Raw genomic sequence first — 17,710 nt, 5'->3', positions numbered from 1 at the left:
TGTGAGTTCCTAGTTTAATGTGAAAAGTATCATGTTAAAATGTAATGATAGCTCAGTGTGAAAAGGAAGAACCATATGATTTTACCTGAAGAAAGTAGGATAGTATTGTTGAAAGGATATATATGATATCCAGTAGGACATTATTGACCTGGATAGTAGAGAACACATATGTTTCAGGCATTCATGGTAAGTAAGATATTGAAGAGAGAGGATACAAGATTATAAATTACAGTTACATGAAACAGCCTTGTTTAAAATAACTAAACATAATTAAAACAATTCTGATGTGAGAACACTTACCGGTCATATAAAAAAGGAGGAGTGTATTAGTTAAAATTCATTCTTTTTTTAAAATTGAGGTAAAATTCATACTACATTAAATTAACCATTTTAGAGGGACAATTTAAATGAATTAAAGTTTTTTTAAGTTCTTAATTAAGGTTGATTTTAAAGTTTTTAAAGTCAATTTTAAAATGACCAAATCTGTGGCACCAACTTTATGTAGCTCTGAAACATCTCCATCACTCTAAAACATAACCTCCCAACCCATGAAACTCCCCATTCTCTCCCTTTCTCCAATCCCTAGAAAACATCAACATATTTTTGGTTTTTATGGATTTACCTATTCTGGACATTTTATATAAATGGAATTGCATAACGTGATTTTCTGTGTCTGGCCTTTCTCCCTTAGAATAATGTTTCTGAGGTGAACACACACTGTAATGTGTGTCAGTACTTCATTTGTTTTTATGGTTGCTTGATCAACTATAATATTATTATTATTCAACCATAATAATAATTGTCCGTTGTGCATATATACCACATTTTGTTTATCAGTTTTTACACTGATGGACATGTGTGTACACTGTGTATGAATATTGGTTTGAGTCTCATTTTCAATTCTTTTTGGTGCATACCTGGAAGTGAAATTGCTGAGTTATATGGTAATTGTTTTACTTCTTGAGAAACTGCCAAACTATTTTCCACATGGCTAAATCATTTTACACTCCCAGTTAGGATTAATTTTGACCAAATAGAAGACCAGAAAAAAGGTGTCTTTAGCAATAGACAAATGTATTTTCCCTTATAAAAAGTTATAGTGCTAAGTCTGGGACTCAGATGACATTCTGCTACGTCAGCAATCAACCTTCTGTTTCAGAGGTCAACAAACCATTGTCTGCAGTTCTATTCATATGTCAGTTAAGTTTTATTGGTACATAGCCATCCCATTATCTACATACTCTCTAAAGGGTCTTAGGTATTACAGGGCCGACTGAAGAGATACAAAGACAGGAAGGTCTGTAAACCCCAAAATACCTGGACTCTCACAGAAAATTTCTGCTGACAATTTTTATTTTATTGGCCTGTGGTATTTAGTCAGCTTCCTCCTCATAGTCCACGATTCCTTGTAGTCATCAAGTCCGGAATCCAGCTATCAGGAAGGGGGAGAACAGAAAGGATATGTCAACTTGTTTCAAACTGCTTCCCTGAGGAAACTCACAATCTATTATTCTAAATTAGTCCTAAGTTCATGACTATCTGCAAAGAAGACTGGGAAACACAACCATTCTGTCAGGTAGTCAGCAGTTCATCTAAAATTTGTGTTCATTTGACAAGGAAAAAGAGGAGAGAGGGGTATTCTGAATAACTAACCTTCTCTGGCACAGAGCCAGAATCCACTAGAGGAATTAGCATATACCCTAGAGGTATCCACAGTCCCTCCTGAGAACTGCAATATCTATATAAGCAGGTAGGAAATCCGAGAGTGTTCCAGGACCAAGTAAAGAATCTCAGAACGAATTAGGGTCTTTTTTTTTTTTTTTTAAACCCATCCAATCATCTTGCAAATTTTAGGTTGATTGGTAATAAATCTCCATCTTCCTTGATAAACTGAGTGATTTCTGAGTTCACTAGGCCTCATTTTCTGGTTAATTGAAAAGTCTTATTACAGTTTTACCTCTCATAATTGAGATCAATGTGGCATAATCTCCAATTCTAATTGGATTTTCAAGATTTTGCATTTGGAAAAGAACTAAAATTCAGTGAAGTTGTTGATGGCACTCTGTATAGTGTTGGGAAATCTAACAGATATTATTTAATATTTTTCTGAAAGATAAAGATGTTAAATATTGTTTCTGCATCAGCTCAGGGAGAAATATCCATAGAAGAAATAAGAATGAGGAAAATTAGCACAATGTGGTATTTACTTAAGCACGTGTTTTAATGTGGTCACATTAACAGGAATGTCAGAGTCCAATGTACTTGTACAAGGTAGTAAATAAATTAGAGTATTCACAACTTTTCTTCCATTCAGACATATTTTTCAAATGCCTAATAATAGAAACATCAAAAAGAGATTGTTGTTCTATAGTTTCTCAGAAGTTCAGATATTAATTCAAACAATAAATTTATTAAATATGCAATGTTATGAGTTCCTAATGTGTCCACAGTCCATCTTTGTGTTAAAAAGTGAGATGGTTGCATTTCAAGGAAATACGGTGTTCGGAGGTTTGTTGATTTATTCACATTGAGGCCATTCTATTTCTAAGCTGTGCTCATCTTTGAGTAAAACAAATGGGAGCTATCATAATTGCAAAACTCCAGTATTCTTTTGTCTTTGTTGTTTAGCTTCCAGTATTCTTTTGTCTTTGTTGTTTAGCTTTTAATTTGTGTAACATAAGCATAAATTTTCTTGGCATGTGGTTTTGTAAATGTGCAAAATTGTACAACTACTACCACACAATCAAAATATAGGACTGTTTCACCAATCCCCAAAATTATCCTGTGATGCCCCATTGTAATCAACATTTCTCTCCACATTATGTAGCCTTTCTATTTTGTCTTATTCCATTTAGTAGCATGCAATTAATTTACCCATGTTGGTGTGTGTATCAATAATATTTTCCTTTTACTACTGAGTAGTATTTTTGTACAGACATGACATCATCACCAATTGAAGGGTATTCCAGTTGTTTCCAGTTTTTACCAATTATGTATAATGCTGGTGCAAATTCTTATATTCAGTTTTCTGTGCAAATGTGAATTTTTCTATCTTTTGATTCAGTAGCTGGATTTGATTCTTGAATCATATGGTAAAAGTATTTTTTAATTTTATAAGAAACTGCAAATAGCCAGAGTGACTGTGCTATTTTGCTTTCTCATGAATAATGTATGAAAATTCCAGTTGCTCCACCACTAACTGAAATGTTGTTGTTTGTACCGTCCAATTGGACAGTAGTTTTTGATACTGTCAGTTTTTTCTTCCTTTCCTTTCCCTTCTATTTTCTTTTCATTCCATCTTGTGCCATCCTATCTCATTCCCTTCATCCTTCTCTTTTCTTCTGATGCTGTTTCTTCTCTTTTTGCTATTCTAACAGGCATATAGCAGTATCTTACTATGATTTTAATTTACACTTTCCTAATAATTAAGGACTGATGTTGAAACTGAAACTCCAATACTTTGGCCACCTGATGTGAAGAGCTGACTCACTGGAAAAGACCCTGTAATTGATGATCTTAACAGTTTGGGAGATGCTGGTCAGGTTACTTTGTAAGATGTTCCTCTACCGGAATTTGTCTGATATTTTGCTTATGATGAGTCTGGGCCAATGGGTTTTAGGGAGGAAGATGACAAAGGAAATGTGATTTCATCAAATCATATCAAGTGTTCATGCTCTCACCTTTATCATGACTAGAGATGTTGATCTTGGTCATCTAGCTAAGGTTGTATTTGTCATTCTTCTTCATTGTAAAGTTATTCTACCACACTCTGCCTTTCTACGCTGTATTCCTTGGAAGGAAGTCACTATTCACAGCCCAAACGTAAGAAGTGGGAAAATATGTTCGCCTCCATGAGGTCAGGGGGGGATTCCCTGATGGCTCAGCCCAGAAAGAATCTTCCTGCAGTACAGGAGACAGAGGAGATGTGAGTTTGATCCATGGTTCAGGAGGACCCCTGGAGAAGGAAATGGCAACCCATTCCAGTAGTCTTGCCTGGGAAATCCCATGGACAGAGACTGGTGGGCTACAGTCCATGAGGTTGCAAAGAGGCGGACACAACTAAGAACACACTCTGTGAGGTCAGAGCATCTACATACATTAAATGGAATTTTTCTAAATGAGAGTTTCCTCTCCTTTACCATTTATTAATTTGTTCAATCATTTGTCTATTTTAGCATGGGTACATGGATATCATGAATCTTATATTTTGGATTATAATACAATACTACTTGATTTATTTTGTTACTAAAATTTTTCTCAGCTTTGGCCATTGGGAGCTCTCTCAGTTGGTTCCTCTGCCCTTTTGACATACTCTATCAACAAGCTTTTTAAAGTTTTTAAAATAATTTTCCTACTTTTTGGTGCTTTAAAATATTTCAGGATCATTTCATGTGTTTCTAACTATAAATCTTGATTTTTACCCATTCTATTAACCTTTTGGTTTCTTATTTTTTAGTTTTATTTGTGCTTGTTCCTCTTAAGAGTGTCTTCTACAGACTAAAATTTTAAATTCGGATGAATTCTGATGTATCATGTTTTTTATTTTCACAGCTCATGCTATTGATGTTCTACCTAATTTTATAGTAAATCTTGAAGATATCATGTGCCTGCAGCTTTATTCTACTTATTTCAAATGCTTTGGCTATTTTACTTTCTTTACTTTTCTATGTTAATTTTACAATTTGCTTCTAAATATCTATAAGACTTTCTTCTGAGATTTTGACTGGGATTTTTTCTTTTTTTTTGACTGGGAATATGTCTTATTTACAGGTAATTTTTTAGAGAAATGATATGGCAACAATATTGAGTTTTTCAAGCCATGAAAATAGTATATATTATGTTGCCACTTATTTATTTCTTCCAATTTCATTTTTGTCACTTGATAGGATTATTAATATTGTCTGGAAACAATTCAGTGCTAATCTTTGGCCCATCAGTACTTCAGAATTAGGTACTGTTAATAAAATCTTAGTATCCTTCACTACTGATGAAGTATACCTTTGGCATAATCTGTCTTTTTTCTTTTCTTATTACCTTTTACTTTCCATTCTTTTTATGTATTATTATCATCATCTTCCCATTTGATGCTTAATATAAAGATGATCCCCCAAAAATCCTTTAGGATGTCTGTAGATATTGAGCGTTTTGTTTGTTTCCATATTTCAAAGGTGGGAGCTATATTACACAAATAATAAAGAACTTTGAATGAGAGTTAAGGACAAGGTGAGTCTCTAAATGCTAGCATTGTCTCATGGGCTCATCTGGTACATTTTCAGATTTACTCTTCCAACTGCCTTTCATAGGTTGCAGGTTTTTATATGATGACAGGGTAAGTTAGGGTTCTCTAGAGTAAGAGAGAACCAATAGAGTATAGGTCAATACATAGATATAGCTATAGATAAATAGATTTATGAAGAGATTGATTTATTACAGAGTATTGGCTCATGTGATTGTGAAGCTGAGAAGTCCCATGATCTGCTGTTTGCAAACAGGAGACCAAAAAAGCTGGATATTATAAGTTACAGTCCAAGTCAAGTGGTTTAAGACCCAAGAAAAGTGAGAGAATTGATGGTATATGTCCCAGAACAAGGGCAGGAGAAGATCAATGTCCCACCCCAAGAATTGGGCAAAGAGAACAAACTCCCCTTTCTTCACTTTCTTATTCTATGTAAATCCTCAACAGATTAGATAATGCCACCCACATAGGGGTGGGCAATCTGATGTACTCAGTCTACTGAATCAAATGCTAAATATCATATGGAAATACTCTCACAGTCACATTCAGAAATAATGTTAGCCAAATATTTTGGTATCATATGATTTAGGCAATTTATCACATAAAATTAACCTCACATAGAGGTTAGCGAAGAGTGATAAAACGGGAAGGTGTTTTGCAATATTAATAGAACTAAGTATCAGGCATATATTGTATATAAAGTCAATTATTCTTTAGGTTCCATTTTACAATAAGGTGACTATTTGGAGCCCTCACTGAGAAGGTGACATTTGAATAATTCCCAAGAAGTTTAAGGAGTATACAATTTGGAAATCTGGAGGAAGGGATCTAAACTAAGATCTATGGGAGGAACCAGTGGAAATATCCTATGATATAAGCTTACCTGCTATGTCCAAGGACCAGCTGATGGCTCTTTGCATTGGAGTAGAGGCAACAAGAATGAAGAGTGGAGCTAAGGTAGAAGAGGTGTTACAGGTAGACAGGAGGTGGCAAGTTCTTTGAATATTGACATTATTTGTATTTTACTTTGACTAAATTGAGCAAGTATTTTTTGAGCTAAAAGCATATTCAGTTTATTTTCTTGGCCTAAAAAGTAGGAGAGATAGGCATTCATCAAATAATCATAAAAAACAAATGTAAAACCAAAAGTAATAAGTACTATTACTGAGAACAGTTGAACAGATCAAACTTAATTTAAGAATTGACTTTGAGCTTGACTCTGTGGATGAATAGACTTTAACTACCCAAGTGATACAAGTTTAATGATAACAATGCCTTACTGAGTGCTGCTGGGGCTTCGCCGATGGCTCAGCAGTGAAGAATCCACCTGGAATGCAGGAGACACAGGAGATGCTAGTTCGATCCCTGGGTCAGGAAGATCCCTTAAAGGAGGAAATAGCAACCTGCTTCAGTATTCTTGCTGGGAAAATTAGAAATTTTATGTTTTTTTACTTTAATTTTATAAATTGATTTCAAGTTTCTAGGAATTTGAGCCCAATGGATATAATTGGATGATTGGCTATTTGTGTTCTCTATAGTGTTGGCCATGAAGTTCTGAAATAATATTCACCATAGAAACAAAAAAGCAAAGGGTAATAAAATGTAAGAAATCTCAAAAGTCTCTAGTGCCTAACACCTTCCTTTTACAGATAAGATTATGGACTAGTATAAAACCCTCCTCTATTGGTTCTTAAGTTGAAGGAGTTTTCAATCCTTATAAAGTGTTATTTATACTGCTTTTTAGAATTCAAAATGGTATAGGAACCAGGTAAAGAATCAGTAGACAAGCATTAAGCTCCAATAAGCATGAAATTCCAATAAAATACATTTGGGCAAAAGAACAACTGAGATCTAAGGGATGAGAGGCTAATGCAAACAAGCGAGGGTAAATGCAAAGCAATGCAGAAAGGAAATACCAGCTAAGCTGGATTTCTGTCCTCCATTCTCAAGTTCTCTGTGGTGCTTGTGAAGCAATGCTTTTCTTATGGACAGATAATTAGGGACACTTGGAAAATGAAGTGCATAAAAATGGATGCATAAAACATAAAAGGATGTTTTAAATTCTTCTTGATTTGGAAAACACTGGGAGCCTGGGTAGTGTCAACCATTTAGGAGAATAGACTGAGTTTCTTGTTCCAGTTTTGTTCTTAGAAATCAGTGCCACTTTGTCTCTGTCACTTTCCCATTTTGGAGCAGTATACATTTCCTTTTGTTTATTATGAGAGCACTGCATCTTTTATTTCTCATATTCTTTCACATATTTCTCCCAGAAGTTGAATTTTGTTTTTTACTGTACAAAACAAGCTTGGAATGTCTCAAAAATTTTTCAATCAACTTTTCAGGGTGAATTGAGGATGAGCCCAATTGAGCAATCCCAAAGGAAAAAAATAAAAAACCAAAAAACAGGTATTTTTCCTATTGTGTTGCATATATCAATTATAAAAGTGACGTTTCTTCCCCACTACCTCATGATTCATGATTTCTTTCCCAAGGAGGAACTCAGGAACAGCCATATGCTTCCTTCTCACTGGGTCTTAAAGGAAGTAGAATGACTTATCCATTTGATAAGCTGGAGAGGAGAAATTAGGTGTGCTTAGCACCACTCATTTCTCCCTCTTTCCTATTACAAGTTAAATTCCTACAGGAAGTACATATTCTATTCTATCCTCCCATGACATAGGACTGCTTCTTTCAGAGGCCTGCAGCACCTAGCTCTGCTGGGTAGGAGTCTGCTATTACTGGGGTTCAGTATTAACAGCTTCATCAATAATAAAAGGGTTATGTTGGCTTTCAAAAGGTTTATTTTTCTGTTGTAACATTTTCATCAATTTTTAGATCCTAATTTATCTGAATTTTAGATGCGTCCTAAAGTTGATGACATATGGAAGTTTTATTAAAAGCTTTTTTTTTCTTTGTCTTAGCAATAAATAAAGTAGTGATGTTTCGAATGGTTGGTGGCATCTCCTAGCTGATGAAATAAAATGCAATCACAATTTATTTAAAAACACAATGAAAGTCAAATAGTGCAATTTTTTGCCCCAGTAATGTAATAACCTAGGGTCAGGTAAAGAATCCGCTTGCAATGTGGGAGACCTGAGTTCTATCCCTGGGTTGGGAAGATCATCTGGAGAAGGGCATGGCAACCCACTCCAGTATTCTTGCCTGGAGAATCCCCATGAACAGAGGAGCCTGGCAGGCTATAGTTCATGGGGTTGCAAAGAGTCAGACATGACTGAATAATTAAACACACACACAATAACAACATGCAGATTCCATGTGATGGAGAGGATAAACCCATTTGTTTGGAGGCTGACATCAACTGGAAGTAAGTTTATAGTCCAACCAAATTTACCATTTTTAGGTAAAAATGATAATTAAAGTGACTTCCCTTTGAAGAATTCTGTGTTATTTTTGTTATAAATTGAAAATTATCCTTTGCCCACCACTCACCCCTAAGTTTTCAATTCATAAAAGTGCTATTTGTACAGTTGGAGAAAAGGCTCAGGAGGTTCTAAACAATCCCATTAGTTAGAGCTGTCAATTATTTTCAGTGAGTTGAATGAAAAATATTACCTGCTAAATGATCCTTAATGTTCTCTGCTTGATCACTAACTCAAGGAATTCAACATGTAAATTCATATCTGTTAGTCTCTTGGCTTTTTTTTTCCTTTAGAGTTTATGTTTAGTGAAAGTGATTTGAACAATGGGCCTTCAATCTTTTTGCATTTTCTTTAAGTGCTTGAAAAGAAACAGAGAGACATACTTAGGAGATAATCTCTTTCAAGGTTTTAGGTCACACTTGGAGGACAGTGGTTAATAGGTCATACTGAATAAAGTAATGGATAGATTACATGTAGTGGAGTCACGTGTTCATGGATTTAGTAACTGCCTGGGATATTCTAAGTCACATCACCTTCTGATATCCAGCCTCCTCCCCACTGAAAGACTGCAGTTGTATTTGGGTGCTATCTAAGATCCTTTTTATCACTCTACTTCTTTAAACAGTTTCTTTTAAGTGTACAAATCAGCCTGCCATGCAATATAGAATATGTGAACATTGCAGGGAAAAACACCTATGAGAAAGATATCTATGCATTGTCTCAAGAAGTCTGAACTGAGGCTGTGTCAATTATTAATACACATAATAAAGGCAAAGTAATTGAAATATGATACAAGAAGAAGAGAAAAATTAGGCTTTGCAGAAGAGTCTGAAACTGACTGGATTATGTTTAAAAGATGATTATCTATTTAATGTGAGAAAGGTTGTTAATGTGAGAAAGGTAGTTAATGTGAGAAAGCTTTAAAAGATCTTGGAACAGTTTTTTTTTCTATTTGGACTTCCCTGGTGGCTCAGCTGGTAAAGAATCTGCCTGCAATGTGGGTTTGATCCTTGGGTTGGGAAGACCCCTTTGGAGAAGGGCATGGCAACCCACTCCAGTATTCTTGCCTAGAGAATCCCCATGGACAGAGGATACTGGCAGACTACAGTCCATTGGGTCGCAAAGAGTAAGACAGCTGAGCGACTAAGCACAAACCAAAACTTAGATTCGCACCTCTTAGATTTTATTTTTCAAATATATTTTGCATTTAAATGTTAAAAGTAAAAATATTAAAAGAAGCAAAAAATATTATGACTGTATGACCTTCCAGTAGAGGAGGGCTTTATAAACATCGCAGGAAGGCATCCATTAGTTTTACTAAAGCATTGTGTAAAATATTTTCTGTTAAGGCTTCCAGTTTAGGGTGGGAAAATGAGCAGAGCCATACCTTTCTTCCACCATTGGTCAAAAATTGAACTGAAAGGAAAATTTAAAAAGTTAAAATACATTCATAATTGTGATAATGCTGGGAAGAGAAGATATCAGTGAATTCAAGAATTGACAAGTTTCTGGGAAATAAAAAGTATATAGGCAAGTTGGGCATCATAACCCAGACCAGACCCTGAAGGTTTCTCTATGTGCAAGAACATGGAGAGACTCTAAACCCAGAATGACAGATGAAGAGTAGGTACTAGTGATAAATGAAAAAAACAGCTGAAAGAATGCCTATCTGGGAAGATTGCCTCCAAACTGCAGTAGATATAATAGCAAAGACTGATTATACAGAAGAGCTGCCTATGGAATCTATGGGCTTCCCTGGTGGCTTAACTGGTAAAGAATCCACCTGCAATGTGGGAGACCTGGGTTCAGTCCCTGAGTTGGGAAGATCATCTGGAGAAGGGAATGGCTACCCACTCCAGTAGTCTGATCTGGAGGAATCCATGGACTGTATAGTCCATGGGGACACAAAGAGTTGGATACGACTGAGCAAATTTCACACTAGGGGAACTATGGTCTCAAAGTAAAGTTTTCCTTAGTTTGTGGAATAATGGATGGGAGGGATAAAGAAGTCAAGCCTATATTTTCTACATGGTCAATATTACAGTCATATTCATTTATACAATACACTCATGATAGTTTTTCCATAAAGATTGGACATTTTTTGTATTTAATTTAAATTTATAATTAATATTAATCATACTAAGTTAAGTATGGCTTATAAAAACAGGAGATAACTAGTATAACTTCATTCACTAGCTATAGTTATGACATAAAACAAAACAGCATGATGTTTCAGTGACTTGTGTAACTAAATCAAGTTTATATAAAACTTGAAAAAAATATTAGATATATCTTCCACTCTACTGCTAGTATTTTCATAGGCACATTCACAAGTGAAGATTATAAGTTAGATATTAGGTATAAGTCAACATTTCTCATCTTAATTTACAGAATAATGTCAGCTAAGCTTCCAAAACTATCACCACTTTAATCTAAAACTGCATTCCCATACCATTCACCCATAGAATTTGGAGGAGGACTCAAGGAGTAAATTGTCATTCCAAAAGTAAATGGCTATTCATCTTAGACTTAGTGGTCCTCTAAGAAAGTGGTTGGGACCCAACTCATTGCCCACTGTATAATTAAGCCTGTCATTTAAGCCTGTCAATCAGAAAGACATTGCCTACTACTGTTTTCCCTGTTTTAAAAAATTATTCTCTTTATTGTATGTAAATGAAAAAAAGAGTTAAAAATAAAGAACCCACCAGGCATTTGAACAAAGATGTTAACATGAAATGTAGAGGCTAAAACAAATCTTATAATCAGAAACTTTGAAAAATAAATACATCAGAGACTAGAAGAAAATTTTAATTTTATATTATATATTTTAATGTAGTGAGATAGAAAATATATTTCATTCATGATAAAGAATGGAACAAATTAGAAAGGTGATACATATTAAAAGGACTTGCTATTTAAAAGAATCAAAAATAGAACTGACACAATGGCAGAGTAAAAAGACCCTGAGCTCAGTTCCTCTCACAAGCACACTCAAATCACAACTGTCCACAAAGAGCAATCAATTAAAAACAAAACAGGAATCTACCAGAAAATATCTTCTACAATTAAAGATATTAAAAAGAAGTCACAATGTGATGGGTAGGAGACATGGACTCATGATATAATCAAATCCCATATCCCCTAGGTGGGTGACTTCTAAATTGGAGAATAAGTACATTTTGGAGGTTCTCCCGTAGGAGTAAGAGTTCTGAGCCATGAGAGTCTGACACCAAGAAGATGAGCCTCCAGAGCATTTGGCTTTGAAGGCCATCAGGGCTTAGTTGCAAGAGCTTCATAAGACTTGGGGAGATAAGAGATTTCACTCTTAAAGGATGAACACAAAGTCTCACATGCACCAGAACCAAGGTCAAAAGCAGTAAATTCATGGGAACCTAGGTCAGAACTACCTGCTGGTTTTTGAGGGTCTTCAAAGGAGATAGGGGTGATTGTGTCTCACCATAGAATATAGACAGTGTTGGAAGACATATCAGGGAGTATTCATCTGCTTGAAATCTCTTAGTGGCTGACACTAATTACCTCAAATGTAAACAGATTAAATGCTCTCACCAAATGATACATGCTGGCTAGATTGATACTAAAACAAGATCTGTATTTATCCTGCCTAGAAAAGACTCACTTAAGATCTAGAGACACATACAAAAGAAAAGTGAGGGGCTGGAAAAAGGCATTTCATGCAAATGGAATTCAAAAGAAAATCAAAATAGCAATACTTATATCAGACAAAATAGACTTTAAAGGTTCTTACAAGAGATAAAGGGCACTAGATAATAACAGAGGGATCAATATGATAAGAAGATATAATAACTGTAAATATATATGCACCTAACACAAGAGCATCTAAATAGGTAGGGCAAGTATTAGTGAACATAAAAGTAGAAATTGACAGTAACACAATAATTGTAGGAAGATTTAATGCCATATTTACATCAATGAATAGTTCATTCAGGCAAAAAAAAAGCAGTAAGGAAACACAGACCTTAAAAAATGCATTAGACCAGATGGATTTAATTGATTTTTACAGAGCATTTCCACCTGAATGCAACAGAGTACACATTCTTTTCAAGGGCACATGGAACATTCTTCAGGATAGATGACATACTAGAGCACAAAATAAGCCTTGGTAAATTTAAGAAAATTGACATCGTATCAAGCATCTCTTCTAACCAGAATGCTATGCAATTAGAAATGAACTCTAAGGAAAAAAAAAAAAATCTACAGAAAACAAACACATGGAGGCTAAACAATATGCTATCAAACAACCAATTGATCACTGAAGAAATAAAAAAGTAGTCAAAAGATACTGAGAGAAAAAATGAAAATGAAAACATGAGGATACAAACTTACGTGTGTTAGTCGCTCAGTTGTGTCCAACACTTTGCAACTCCATGGACTGTAGCCCACCAGGATCTCCTGTCCATGGAATTCTCCGGGCAAGAATACTGGAGTGGATTGCTATTTCCTTCTTCAGAGGATCTTTTAGATTGAAACTGGGTCTCCAAACCTATGGGACACAACAAAAATAGTTCTCCAATTCAAGTACTAACCAGTTCTGACCCTCCTTACCTTCTGAGATCAGTTCAGATTGGAGATATTCAGGGTAATGTGGCCATAGACCAAAAACAGTCCTAAGAGTGAAGCTCATAGTGATACAATCTTACTTTAGAAAAAAGAAAAATCTCAAATAGAAAACCTAACCTTACATATAAAGCAACTAGAGAAAGAAGAGAAAACAAAAGATGGTTTTATAGATCAGTTTTCATAAACTTTCAAGAGCATACATTTCTTTCAAATACAAATGGTTTCAGAAAAGAAAGAAAAGGATATGTATCTAAATCGCTATGTGAGGTTAGACAATCTTAATAAATGTGTGAGGATAACCTAAGAAAACTGTAAGCAAATATAACAATAACAAATTTCCTAAATAAATTATTTACAAACACAATTAGCACTGCACTTTACTATAAATGGGTGGGATAAATTGAATTTATCCTAGGATCAACCAACGCAGTTCATTATATAACATAGTAAGGAAAGTAGCCTAATAAATCATATAATGTAATTAAACTGTATTAGCAAAGTAATGGGCTTCCCTGGTAGCTCAGCCAGTAAAGTATCCACCTGCAATGTAGGAGACCCTGGTTTAATTCCTGGGTTGGGAAGATTCCCTGAAGAAAGGATAGGATAACCACGCCAGTATTCATGGGCTTCCCTGGTGGCTCAGATGGTAAAGAATCTGCCTGCAATGTGGGAGACTTGGATTAGACCCCTGGGTTGGGAAGATCCCCTGGAGGAGGACATGGCAACCCACTCCAGTATTCTTGTCTGTAGAATCCTCATAGAGGAGCCTGGTGGGCTACAGTACACGGGGTCACGAAGAGTTGGACACAACTGAGCGGCTAAGCATAGCACAGCACAACAAAGCAACAGATAAAAGCCTAATTTGATAGAGGAAAAACAGTACTCAGTAAAATTCAAAACTCATTTAAGATATAATTGCTATATTACATAGTAATGGATAAAATTAATTTGATGGAAAAATAAATAGTATTCCATTAGATTCAAACTAATTCATACTTAAAAATAATTTAAAATTTTGTGCTAAACTATGAATAGGAGGAAATTTCTCTAATAAAGTGTTTACTTACTCCCTTAAAGAAAAAACAAACTAATGATAAGACATAGCATCTGTACCTTTTAAGAAAAGAAGGGGAAAAAAAGACAGAAATGACTTTCTCATTAATATCCAACATTATATATTTTCCTACAAGTTAATCTAAAAATTCAATGCTATTTTAATCACAGCCTCAACAGGAATCCCTGTAGAATTTATCAATTTAATTCAAAAAGATATGGAAAAATCTTAGAGTGTGCAAGGATTTAGGGAAATTATAGCTTGCAGAAATTGTTGATAGTTTTAAATTTGATGGACATGGGTTTGAGCAACCTCAGGGAGTTGGTGATTGACAGGGAAGCTTGGCGTGCTGCAGTCCATGGGGTCGTGAAGAGTTGAACACAACTGAGTGACTGAACTGAACCAAACTGGTACAATGACTTTGGAGACAAAAATTGCAATATCAAGTTAATCTGCAGATAAAAACATCACCTCAGAATTTAACACATAAAGCCTTTTTACTTGCACAAGTAAAATATAATCAAATAATTATTTGTAATTACTCATGTATGGATGTGAGAGTTGGGCTATAAAGAAAGCTGAGCACCAAAGAATTGATACTTTTAAACTGTGGTGTTGGAGAAGACTCTTGAGAGTCCCTTGGACTGCAAGGAGATCCAACTAGTCCATTCTAAAGGAGATCAGTCCTAGGTTCATTGGTAGGAGTGATGTTGAAGCTGAAACTCCAATACTTTGGCCCCCTGATGTGAAGAGCTGACTCATTTGAAAAGATCCTGATGCTGGGAAAGATTGAGGGCAGGAAGAGAAGGGGACAACAGAGGATGAGATGGCTGTATGGCATCACCGACTCAATGAACATGGGTTTAGGTGGAGTCCAGGAGTTGGTGATGGACAAGGAGGCCTGGCATGCTGCAGTTCATGGGATCACAAAGAGTTGGACATGACTGAGCGACTAAACTGAACAGCTGATTGATATAAAATTTTATCAATAGAAGGATCTATAATGTCTTATGATATATTCATAGGATATAAAAAACAGAGCAACTGAATTAAATAATAAATATCAAATACTTATGTTGGAATAAATAGAAACAGTCTAAGGTGATATATACAGCAAGATAGATTTAATGCAGAGTCAATGACATGCCAGACAACAATAAATTTTGTTTATGGATATATACAAATGTAGCATACTATGAAAATATTTACTGCAAAGACACACATCACTTTTATAATAATGGCTACCTCTAGGGAGGAATGATATTTGGATCTGACGGGAAAATTAAAGTGTTTTAAAAATATCTGTCATGTTTGACTTCAAAACATTTGAGAGAATCTGTAAAATAGTATATGGACTTTACTATAATTGCTGTTTGGTCGCTAAGTCATGTCTGACTCTTTGCGACCCCATGGACTGTAGTCAGTCTTCCCTGTCCTTCACTAACTCCTGAAGTTTGCTCAAATTCATGTCCACTGAGTCTGTGATGCCATCCAACTTCTCAGCCTCTATCATCCCCTTCTCTTCCTGCCCTCTATCTTTCCCAGCATAGAGTCTTTTCTGGTGAGTTGTCTCTTCTCATCAGGTGGCCAAAGTATAATATTCTCTATTATTTTCTGAATATGTAAAAATTTTATTAAAATAAATATATATGTAAATTATTAATTATCCAGTTTCAGTTTAAACCTAAGGGCACTGCTATTTTGGTTGCATCACATTTCTTTTTGACAATTGGGCTTTAAACAAAAAGTAGCTAAAGATTACCAGATGGAGAATTGTTGAACATTAGGCCTATAACTACAATAATCAAAGAGAGGACTTTAAGATAATTTTATAGGTGGTACATTTTTTATAATGCAAGGAAAATAACAGATGCTTTATCAGCTTACCCACCCTGTACATTCTCCAACTGTAATTCTTGAGTGCATCACCCAGCATTCTAAATAATCAGAAAAGCAGGCCAGTTGTGAAAAGAAATGTATAGAGGTTTCTGTTCTCATCTTTCATTTAAGACAGATGGTTTGCATTCCTTAGAAAGTTGATTGCACCCAGTTTAAATTGCATAGTGATTTAAATATGCTTGACATCCACAGAATTACCAGACAGTTGACTTCAGGTTTTGAAAACTGGGCTTGATATGCTAGAGGTAATCCTGGGACTGGTGTGACCAGGAGTAACCCCATTCATAATTTTCTTACCTTTGAGACAATTACACAGATGCTAAGAATTTTCCAAATGTAATATAACAACTGTTATTCAGTTGGAGAAGTCTCCAGGAAAGTATCACTTTAGAAGGGATATTTTTAAGGCACTTTGTAACCAAGAAAATGGAAATCTCATGACAGTTGAACATTACTGAGATGAATTTGTTAATAAGCTTGTGAGGGCTTTGATCTGAAGACATGATACTTGGATACTGTCTGCAGATTTCTCAGGCTTAATAATCTCTGTCCACTGGTCTCATGCGATCTCTTAAAAATGTATGATGCCGCTAAGATGGCGAAGGTATAGGACAGGGAGACCACTTTCTCCCCCACAAATTCATTGAAAGATCATTTGAACGCTGAACAAATTCCACAAAGCAAATTCTGAATGCTGGCAGAGGACAGCAGACACCCAGAAAGGCAGCCCATTCTCTTTGAAAGGAGGTGGAACAAAATATAAAAGATAAACAGAGAGACAAAAGAGTTAAGGATGGAGACCTGTCCTGGGGAGGGGGTTGTGAAGGAGGAGAAGTTTCCAAACACCAGGAAATCTTCTCACTGGTGGGTCTGTGGGGAGTTTTGGAAACTCAGAGGGCAACATAACTGGGAGGGGGAAGAAAAACAAACCCACAGATTATGCGCCTAATCGCAACTCCCTGTGGAGAAGTAACCCAGATGCTCGTGTCCACCAGCAGTGAGTGGGGGCTGAACAGGGAGGTGCAGGCTGCATGCTTTGGGTAAGGACAGGGCCTGAATGCCCTGAGGACAATCTGAGGGAGCTAACGTGAGATAGCAACCCAAACTGTGGAATAGCCAGAGAGAAAAAAAGAGAGAGAGAGAGAACTTGCCCACGAAAAGCTCTCAGGCACAACCTGGCCTGCTCACAGAACAAAAGACTGAGTGAATACCAGAGGAGAGCTGGTGGGCTGTGGACTGGCCCCTCCCCCCGCTGGAGGCAGAGAGGAGGCAGGTGGCAGCCAAAGCCAGAAAGCAAGAGGCATCTTCCACCAAACTGTGAGCAGGTTCCCAGTTGCTAACCAAGTCTTCCTGGGATTATGGACGGTTGACATCCGCCATGAGGTTCACAGTCAGAGATCAGCTCCCCAGAGGAGACACACCGCAAACCTGAGACAGTACTCTTGCGGCGCACCCAGAAAACCAAGCGACTGGGACTGGGGAGGTGATAAGATGCAACGTGAACCTGGGATAGTGCGCTCACAAAGCACTTGGTCACCTGAC

At 36.1% G+C, this 17,710-nt stretch overlaps 1 long non-coding RNA gene across 1 annotated transcript; it reads right to left on the bottom strand.

Annotated features, from left to right (window-relative positions):
* Positions 1–1,335: 1,335 nt before the first annotated feature.
* On the bottom strand, positions 1,336–17,639 carry LOC145503637 (uncharacterized). The gene is made up of 7 exons (XR_014051606.1): positions 17,510–17,639; positions 12,982–13,138; positions 8,810–8,974; positions 6,517–6,618; positions 6,120–6,322; positions 5,035–5,175; positions 1,336–1,432 (listed from the first exon to the last, which is right to left on the bottom strand). It is a non-coding gene; the product is annotated as an uncharacterized LOC145503637 (long non-coding RNA).
* Between the last annotated feature and the right edge of the window lie 71 nt (positions 17,640–17,710).

Source organism: Giraffa tippelskirchi, chromosome 4, assembly GCF_054371585.1.
Source record: "Giraffa tippelskirchi isolate mGirTip1 chromosome 4, T2T-mGirTip1v1.2.pri, whole genome shotgun sequence".
Lineage (NCBI taxonomy): Eukaryota > Metazoa > Chordata > Mammalia > Artiodactyla > Giraffidae > Giraffa > Giraffa tippelskirchi.
The sequence above is the reverse complement of the archived record's forward strand: the minus strand, read 5'-3'. Positions and strand labels throughout refer to the sequence as shown.